Source organism: Lactuca serriola, chromosome 6 (assembly GCF_051521515.1).
Source record: "Lactuca serriola cultivar US96UC23 chromosome 6, Lser_US96UC23_V15, whole genome shotgun sequence".
In the NCBI taxonomy this organism is placed as follows: Eukaryota; Viridiplantae; Streptophyta; class Magnoliopsida; order Asterales; family Asteraceae; genus Lactuca; species Lactuca serriola.
This window is the reverse complement of record NC_136413.1, coordinates 54,463,016-54,473,916: the sequence shown is the minus strand read 5'-3', so window position 1 is coordinate 54,473,916 and position 10,901 is coordinate 54,463,016.

Below are 10,901 nucleotides of genomic sequence, written 5' to 3'. Positions count from 1 at the left end.
GCCCTCTCATATATCTCAATGTCAACCACGATATAAAATATCAAAATCAATCAGAGTAAAAATAATCGTAATTGCAGAATCATGAGGGGGATGTTGTGCCATCACGTCGGGCCCTTCCTTTTCATACCGGAAGTATCTAAAACCATAAACATAAAGTGTAAGAACAAAGCTTAATGAGTTCCCAAAGTACCACATACCATACAAATCAGTGGGTCCGACCCTGAGGTATATGCCAACCCAACATATAATCATGGGCCTGGCCCTAGGGCCCAACCCTGAGGTATGTTTCAACCCAAACATACAATAATGGGCCTAGTCATAGGGTTTATCTAATCCTAATCATACCATAATAGGCCTAACCCTTGGATTTATCTCAACCTAAACATATAATAATGGGCCTAGCCCTAGGACTTGTCTCAGGTCAATCCTACATGCAAGAGTCACAAAGACAGTTAGCACTCTACATAACACAATCCTGCGGGCTGACATTGGTGCCTTCAACCCATAAGTACAGTAAGAAGACTCACCTCTCAGTCGATGCAAAACTACTACTCTCTCTCTCTCTCTCAGAAATATCGATGCTAGGCACCACCTATATAGTTATATAAGATAAGTCGTTCGCTTTTCTTCCAAAAACTAAAAGTTTAACCAGAAGTCAACTCAAGTCAAAAGTCAACGGTCAAAGTAAACGGTCAGCATTTAATTTAGTCAACCGCCATGTTGTGGCCATCTATAGCCATGTTGTGGCCCTTAAACACCCAGACCAACGGGTTTTTCTTAGTCGCTACGTCGTGGGGACCTAAGGCTACGTCGTGGGAGCTGGTTTTCCAATAACATAATGGGTTAAGTTGTTTTCTTCGATCCCAAGAGTGCCAAAGCTAATATCTGGTCTGAAACATGGACTAGAGGGATAAAGTTTCCAACTTTACCCGCTAAGACCGCCCAAAAGGTCAAAATCTCAAACCTTAGGTTCCAAAAAGGCTAAATAAGACATGACTTCATCCATTAAGCATTTGTTCCAGAAAGTCTTTAGCTCATTTACTTCATAAGGGTTTCTAATACCATAAACATCATAAAACTCGGTGCTTATAGACGTGCATGTCTTGAAGCCATAATGAGTCAAAATAAGGATTTTTCATAGAAATCTCTTTCATGCCTCAAAAACCCAACTAAACTTCAGATTCAAACCAATAGTCATATCAAATGTTTCAAAGATTCATAAAGTTGCAAACTTTATGAGATCTCACCACTTCAACCAACATGAACATGAAGATTTAGGGACAAAACTCAAGAAATAGCAACCTATCATGATAAAAATCGAGTCTTGGACACTTACAAAGGTCCAGAAGAGAGCTAAAACAAAGGATAAGGACTTGCTTGCTTAATCTTAGCTAACTTCTTCTTTTTGCTTCCTTCAAGGACTTGAAAGAACACCAAAAAGGGCTTAAATAAAGGAGGAATGAAATTAGGGTTTCTCATATCTTAAGGAGGCTGAGGGTGAGCCAAACCCTAGCCTCCTCATTCCTTTAAATAAGGATCAAACCCGAAAAAAATAGGGTTTACCACTTGTCGGCTACCACGCCGTGGTGGCTTAAATGAAACACGAGATCCATCTAGATTTGCCACATCGTGGTGCCTCCACCATGTCGTTGAAAACCCTAAAATGCCAAATATTGAAAACATAAAGTACCTCAGAATCTAAGTGTTACAACTCTCCCTACTTGAATCATACTTCATCCTTGAAGTCCATAGATGCAAATATCTCAGGGTAATGATTTCTCATCTCATCCTTTGGCTCCCACATCCACTTGGAACCCTTTCAATGTTGCCACTACACATTTACTAGGTTTACCACTTTATTGTGCAGAGTCTTTGTCTTTCTGTCAAGAATCGCAATCGATCTCTCTACATATTTCAAGCGCTCATCGACCCGAATGTCATCCAAAAGAATCACCACATAATCATCGGCTAAACACTTCTATAACTGAGAGACATGGAATGTGTTGTGGATCTAACTGAGCTCATCAGGAAAATCCAACCGGTATGCAACCTTGCCCACCCAGGCGATATTCCTGAAGGGATCAATAAACCGGGGGCCTAGCTTGCCCCGCTTCCAAAACCGGGTGCCACCCTTCCAAGGCGACACCTTCAGAAGCACAAAATCCTCCACCTAGAACTCGAGGTCCGATCATCTTCAGTCTGCATAACTCTTATGCTGAATTTTCACGATTCACAACCTATCACACACCTGCTGTATCAACTCAGTGGTCTACCTCAATACTCCCCATGACTCGATGCCCGGCCTCACCCCAACAAACCAGGGTCCTACACTTCCTTCCGTATAGCATCTCAAAAGATGGTTAATCAATACTGGTGTGATCGATATTGTTGTAGGAGACATTGGCCAGTAGAAGATAATTATCCCAACTCCCGCAAAAATCTAGCAGACATGCCCTGAGTATATCTTCGAGCGTCTGAATCGTTCACTCATTCTATCCATCAGTATGGGGGTGGTATGTTGTACTAAAATGCAGATCAGTACCCAACTCCTCATGAAAATTCCTCCAAAACCTAGAGGTGAAACGAACATCTCGATCCAAAACCACCAATATTGGCACCCCGTGTCGAACCACCACCTATTGGATACAAATTCCAGCCAGTTTCTCAGCAGATATACTCTCAATGATCGATATGAAATGAGCACACTTGGTCATTCTATCATCAACGGCCCAAATAGAATCAACCCCACGTGTCATTCTCGACAACTTCGTGATGAATACCATAGTGATCTCTTCCTATTTCCACTTAGGAATGGGAAAATGTTGCATCTTACCGTGGTGTCTCTGATGTTCGACCTTGATTTTCAAATAAGTCAATTACCACTCCACAAACCATGTTATCTCCCTCTTCATATAGGCCCACCAATAGCTCAACTTCATATCCCTATACATCTTCGTGGCCCCTTAGTGGATCGAAAACTTTGATTATGAGCCTCTTCTAGCACTATTTGCCTAATCCCACCGGTAGTTGGGACCCAAATCCTACCACACTATGTCAACAAGCCTCAACTATCTCCGACGAACAATGGAATATGCCCCCTGATTCTCTCCACCTTCCCATTTTCCTTTTTAATCCTTCCACCCAAGCCTTCTTGATCATATCTAAAAGAGGAGAAACAATAACCATCCTAAAACATATATCTCCAATATGTGCACTCACTGTCTTGCATCTCAAGGCAACGGCCACAACATTGGCTTTCCCGAGGTGGTACAGGATCTAACAATCATAATACTTCACCACATCCAACCATCTCTTCTGCCTCATATAAAATTTTGGTTGATCCATCAAGCACCCCAGGCTCTTGTGGTATGTGTAGATAGTCACCTAACCCCATCCAAAATAGTGCCTCCAAATCCTAAGGGCAAAAACCACAACCTCCATCTCTAAATCGTGCAATCACTTAACCCCGCTGCATGACTACAACCCCCAATCCTGAGATAGATGCATCATAATAAACTAAAACATAATACATTCCCTTAGGAAGTGTGAGAATCGAGGCCTCACATAATCTCTTTCTCAACGTCTCAAAAGCTGACTATTGATCGGGCCCCGCCAAAAAGTAACATTCTTCTTCGTCAAGCGGGTCAGTGTCACAAAAATCTTGTAGACATCCTGGAAAAATATCTGATAATAACTCGTGAGACCTAGAAATCTCTGAATCTCCAACGGAGTTCTCATAACCTCCCATCATATCACGACCTAAATCTTGGCCGGATCGACCAATATACCCTTCTGGATGACGATGTGCCCCAAGAATTATACTCGCGCAACCAAAAGTCGCATTTGGAGAATTTGGCATATAGCCTCTCCCTCCTCAGAGTCTCTAATAACTCCCGTAAATGATCCTCGTGCTACTCCTTGGTCTCGGAGTAGACCAGAATATCATCAATAAACACGATCACCGACCAATCCAACATCGGAATGCATATATGGTTCAAGAGATCCATGAACGATGTCAGTGTGTTGGTGGGCCTGAGTGGCATCACCAGGAACTCTTAATGACCATAATGAGTCATGATGACCATCTTCTACACATCCTTGTCTCTGCACCTCATCTGATGGTAACCTGACCACAAATCAATCTTGGAGAACAAAGATGCATCCTGAAGTTGGTCAAATAGATCATTAATCATCGGGAGTGGGTAACGGTTCTTCAACGTTATATTATTCAACTCTTGGTAGTCAATTCACATGATGAACTACTCGATCTGATGAACTAATCGGTCTGATAAAACACTTGTCTAGCAGCTCCTGAAGCTGCGTAGACAACTCCTGCCTCTCCGGCTATGCTAATCTATATGGTGCTTTGGATATCGGGGCCGCACCAAGAACTAAATCAATCCAGAACTCAATCTGCCTCTTGGGAGCCACTCTAGGAAAATCCTTGGGAAATACTTTAGGAAAATCCCAAACTATAGGCACATCACTCACAGTCGTCATGCCCCCAACTCGAGTATTCGCCACATAGGCCAAAATTCTAAAACAACCCTGTTGAATATATCTCCTAGACCTCGTGGCTGAACAAAGAGTCGGTACGCGCTGAGCATCCTCACTCTGAATAATCAGTTCTCCCCCACTTTGGGTTTGAACTCTCACTATCTGGTGCTCACAATCAATCATGGCCCCATTAGGTCCCAACCAATCCAACTCTATAATAACTTTCAATCCTCACAACGGAATCAGAACCAAATCAATCAAATATCTCTTGTTGAGTAAGTTCAGAACGCACCCTCGATGAACCCTCGAAGCACTCACTGAGCGATCACCAGCAATCTCTACCTTCAATAGATAATCCAGAATCTCAGGACCATCACTAAACTTCTTTCTAAGCATAAGAGATATAAAGGATCAGGTAGCACCCGAATCGAACAGAACATGAGCAGCCATACCATTGACTAAGAAAGTCCCTATACATGATCAAATAAGATATGAGCATAAACAAAGGAAATAATAATAAATAAGATAAGGAGACATACTTGTAACCACACCCGGCACTGCTCTCGCCTCCTCATCCATCATCTGAAATTCCCTGCTCTTCACTATAGGTGTCTTCGCCTTGACCTGGCAGCCATCGGTGATGCTTATGGTGGTCAGTGCAAGCGTCGTTATTGCCCCTCGTGTCAACATCGGATAATTGGCCTTTTTATGGCCAGTCTAATTGCAATGAAAGAAAATCAGTGCACCCCGGGGGCAATCTCTACTAATATGACCAGTCTATCCACATCTGAAACAACCTGAAACCACTACTCAACATACCCCACCATGCGGCTTACCGAACTTGACGTAAAGGCTCCGACTCTATTGGGCCCTAGTGTGTGAATCAGTCGTCTTGGGCTTCTTAGTCTGGCCCACCATTTTCTGAACCTGCTCTGGCTTACGCTTCGTCCAAAGCTCCAGCTCAATCTCCCATTCCTGAGCCCTTGCAATCATATCATTTAGGGTCTTGCAACCCGAAAAGCTCACTAACTCTCTGATATCATCCCTCAACATGTTTTGATATCTTGTCTTCTTCATCTCCTCATCCACTGCATACTGTGGAACCAATAGAGCCCTCTCACGAAATTTAGCAATAATCTCCGCCACAGTCTCAATAGTATGTCGAAGGTCCTGAAACTCCCTCAACAGCTGTTCCACCGCGATCGCCGGTCAAAACTGCTCCTAGAATCTCATAACAAATCTCCTCCCAAGTCATGTCCACCACCACCATTGATCCCAATGCTCGACCAACCTTATCCCACCAATCACGTGTTCGGTCTCTCACAAGGCAGGAGGCAAACCTTACCTTCACCCCCTCAAGGCAGAAACTCGTTCGTTGAACATTTTCCATGTCAGCGATCCAATGGAGGCTAGTGATGGAGTCCTTAGCCCAAAAGAACTCCTGAGCTCCACAATCCTTGAACTCCCGAAACGAGGGAATTCATCCTCCTAACTGTCCTAGAGTGATCTTCACCCGAAGGCCTCTGAGTCGTTCATCCAAAAGCTCCATAATCACCTCCTTCATGGTACCGAAAATCACAAGGGTAACCTCCATGACACCGCGGGTAATCTCTGATGTGATAAACTCATGCAATCGCTCATCTAGTGGTTCAGCACTAGAGCCGGAACCAAATCTAAAAGATCCTCCTCGAGTGGTCACCATACTGAACTAAAATACAAACATATAAACGATCGACATAATATCGAGGGAACTTCCACTCTACAAACCCCCTTAGAATCTTCGAGACCGCCATTGACTCAAGTATGGATCATGTGCTTTCAGTAGTACGGGCTCAATACAACCTTCCACACCGATCCATACTTTCCTCAAGAATCGTTTCGAGTACTCTAAGTCACCCCACTAAATACACACACACACACACATATATATATATATATATATATATATATATATATATATATATATATATATATATATATATATCCCACTATGACATTTCCTACGATCTCCTAGGAATCCTCAATTCGACCGCCTCTACAATACCAAGAATTTCAACCAAAAGTGATGGTTGCCTTAAGCATGCAAATTGTACACAAAATGGAATCACATAGACTGTCAAATAATGGTTATGCCCTAAGTCCACAACTAAACGAGGATCAAGAAATAAGGCAAAACCAGTTATTCTAGGGTTATATGCACCTAATTGTATACAATTTTTGAAGCATGCACTTAGTTCTTATTATTGGGATCCGTATTTGTTGTGATCAATTCTAATTTTGACGATATTATATTTTGTAGTTCTTGTTAGCTTTGGATCCAGGCTTTGTTTTTCCTGATCACACCTAGGATATCTTTACTTTAATACACTCCATAGTACATGTTAGCAAGGGTTGTTGGTTATTTTGGTTTAACATGTTCTTTCTTAAGTGTCATTATGTGATTGGTGATTCCCTTATTTGCATATCTCATATCCACTATAAATATGTGGATGGCCACTCAATCAAACAAAAGGCTTGATACTCACGTCTGTTATTATTCTAGCATAAACTTGTAGAACTATTGTAAATCATTTGGTTGTCAATGAAGATCATTATTAATTGTTCATCCTAAATTCCTATTTACTTATTCTACAAGTGTTGTTTTGATTGTTATTCTCTTAACAATTTAGACATTTGAACTCATGAATAAAAACATAAGATCACATTAGAAAATTAAATAGAAATTGCATTCATACACAAAGAACTACTAGTTCATAAAACATTCAAGATTATACTAGATGTCCATAGATTACTTTTAATGTTGGCTAATTACAGGCTTAACCACACATGAAAAAGATAAAATGAAGAAGTTAATTATACCAAACATCCAAAACTTCAAGTTGCAAAGATGAAAATAGAGAAAATCCTCGTAAATGGTCTCCAAGCTCCAAGATATACAATGATGAAAATGGAGAAACAAAGAAGCTCCATGAACTCCTCCATTTACTAAAATGGTTGTCGACTAAGCACTGGACACTAAATCCTCATAACATCATCATCATATCAGGAAAAAAAAAAAAAAAAAAAAAGTCGGATCTTAGACATCATCTTTTTAATCATATTGTCCTCCATAATAATGACTAGGGTGTTCAGGGTATTGTTAAACGTACCATTTTATAGGGTTAATTGACTTTGACTCTATGGATGACACAATCACCTGACACCAATATATGATTCACTTTTTTCTTTTTCTTTTCTCAATCACTAATTTTCCATTTTCCTATGTTTCTCTTAATTACAAAACATTCCCATTATTTTTATTAAAGACTAATTACAACAAAATTTTGTCGGATATATTTTTTACGTCGAATATATTTCATGCGGAATGTTAAACGGACCCAACAGAAGCATAATGTAATTTAATGAAGACCATTTGTTTTTTTATATGAAATAACAAGTTGGATGGTATATAGCAGTGTTGTAAAAATCCCGACTAGATCCAACTAATCTTCGATTAGTCCCTAAGTGTTACCCAACCGACTAAGAAACGCATATCGAATAATCCTTGGCTACAAAATGAGTGAAGCAATATCAAATGATGAAATTTTAACATTTTAAAAAGTTTATCTACATAAAAACTATTTGATTGTTATTGTTGTATTAATTTATCTCCGCCATTGCCACTACAACCGCTATCACTGCCTCAACTAGTACCTCTATCACAACCTCCACCTCTTCCACTGATGTTGGTGGCGATGGCGATGAAGGAGGTGGAGGTGGTGGTGGCGGAAACAGATGTAATAGCGAAGGTGGTGGTAGTGATAGAGGTGGTTACAAAGGCAAAGGTGATGGTGGTGGCAGTCGTGGAGGTAATGGTGGAAGTAGCAGAGGCGAAAGCAACGACAGTGGCGGTGGCAGTGGTAAATTTCTTCACCTATATGATTGTTATGTCTCCAAGAGTTCAATGTTTCTATTGGTCTGTTTTGATTTGTTAGTTTCAATTTGTTGATTTGAAAGTGATGAAATATGAAGATTATTGTTCTTTCTACTTCTCCGCCTCTTTTCTTTTCTCTCAATATTTTGTAAAATTTTATTAATTGCAAATCGTACAATTAATTTTATCGTCAACGTTCATGGTTGTCGATTCGAATAAAATTTAAAGCAGGTTACCTTTAATCAGTTAAAACGAACACCCATCCAAAGCTATATTTTAACATGATAATTTAATAAATTTCAATAATATTTTTTTATATTTTTTGTTATTTTTTTCTATATATAATATTTAAAAAATCTCGTTACTGTTTTTAAAATAAATTTAATAACGGTGTATATATATTTTTTAAAAATAAGCATTAAAATGTGATAACAGTTAACTATGAGAGAGCAAGATTTTTTCTTTATACTAAAAATACAAAATGAAAAAAAGAAGGTTCATACAATGATAAAACTTAGATGCATTTTACCAGATGAAAATATCATATACCATTAATATCTAAAAAAATATTCATATGACACTAAACTAAAAGGGCTAATAAGAAAATAATATACATATACCATAAAATTTAAAAGGCCAGAAACGTATTATTTAAATTTTATTGGTATAGTTTTCAACATTTATAAAATTAAAGTTCTAATAAACAAATATTTATAAAAAAAACGTCTCATCAATGTTAATATGTATTAAAATATTGATGTGAACGAAAAATATGCAATAATTAGAAGTTATAAGTAGGGGTGTTCATCGGAATCTAATGGACTAATGGACTTTAATAGAACTGAATCAATCCAATTATATATTAGATGTTGATTTTGTCAACCAATCAAGTCCAACTCTATATATGCAACTAAACCGAACCGACTCAAGTCTTCAACCTCAACGACCACAATTCAAACATGCAAAATCATTATAAGAGAAATTGTTATATTTATAAATTTATCTAATATTAAGTTGATAATAATATTGGATGGTAGTTGGGTAAAATTGAATATCCAACTGATTTGGTTGTCCATTGGACTTTAATGGTGATCCAATAAGCTATTCAATATAATTAGATTTTGAAATTGTGAAACCGATCCACTCCAATTGTAACACCTTAAATATACGTTCTAAGAGGGGTTTAGGTCACTGTCTCAAACCTCTTGAGAGTCATTTATCTTAAACTTAAGCATTCATAATTATATAGATCTCCATTTTTCATTACAAACAGACCATTAAGGGTGTGTTTGAGATTGCTGATTTAAAACATCTTATGCTTTATTTGTAAAAGCATTCATTAGCTTTTTGTAATGAGAAATGGAGTTTTAAAAATATATGTATGAATTAGATTATCTATATCAAAACATAATAAATTGAGCCTAAAGACAGTCAGCCTGGGCCAAGGCCCAATACACCAATGAAGAATAGGGCATCAAGTTTTATACAAACTGTTATTGGTGTACATATTATTAGGCCCAAAATAAATTAAGTTGGATTAAGATTTAAGAGGGCAGCCAGTGCAGCCTGGTCTGAGAAGTGAGTACAAGGCTCGATTGGAAATATGAGCGGGCTAAAAAAACAAGTACACACCCTCCCCTGTCGAGTTTTTTATTTGAGTGGTGCTTTATTCAAGTAAAAGCATATGAATTCTAAACTTGTATTGATTATTTTCTGATTTAGTATATGAATAACAAACAAGAAAACGATCCATGAGTCACTTTCTTGTTTGTGCAGTGATTAAGCTAATAAGGTTTTCTGAATTCTGAAATAGAGGTGTTTGTGTTTAATTTTTGAAGCCCTTTATTGAAAAGTCCACGGTTCGTTATTTTTACCTATTAGAGACTAAAGAGTAGGATTTTTTTAGGGATAATGACTTAAAAGGGTAATATATTTTTTGATTTTTACATATTTGGTAACTAAGTTTTTTTTTCGTTCACATTTACCCCTTGAACTTGTTAAATTGTATACATTCAGTCCTTATGACCGGCTACTCCAGGTTAGTCAGTAAAAATGACTTAATAGGGTAATATATTTTTCATTTTGTACACATTTAGTCCTTAATATTTTTGTATACATTTAGTCCTTTATATATATTTTTTTGCAAAATAAATCATTTTTGTTTTTGTACTTATTCAGTACTTATGAATGATTTATTTAGGTTTTTCACACGAAATCTTACGTGGGACATTCATTAATGAGGTATTTGGGTCTTTTGATGCTTTTGTCCATCGCGATCTCCACTACTTGGTTGTTTAGGTCATGTGTTCTGAACGTCATAACTTCTTCATACGATCTCGAATTTTAACGATTTTTATATCCATGCAAACGAACTTTATATCCATGTGTTTATATTTTAGTCTACTACAACTTTCATTTAGATTACTCTCATTAAAAAATAACATATTTTTACTTACGATTTTTATATCCATACGCAGAGACGGATTTAGCC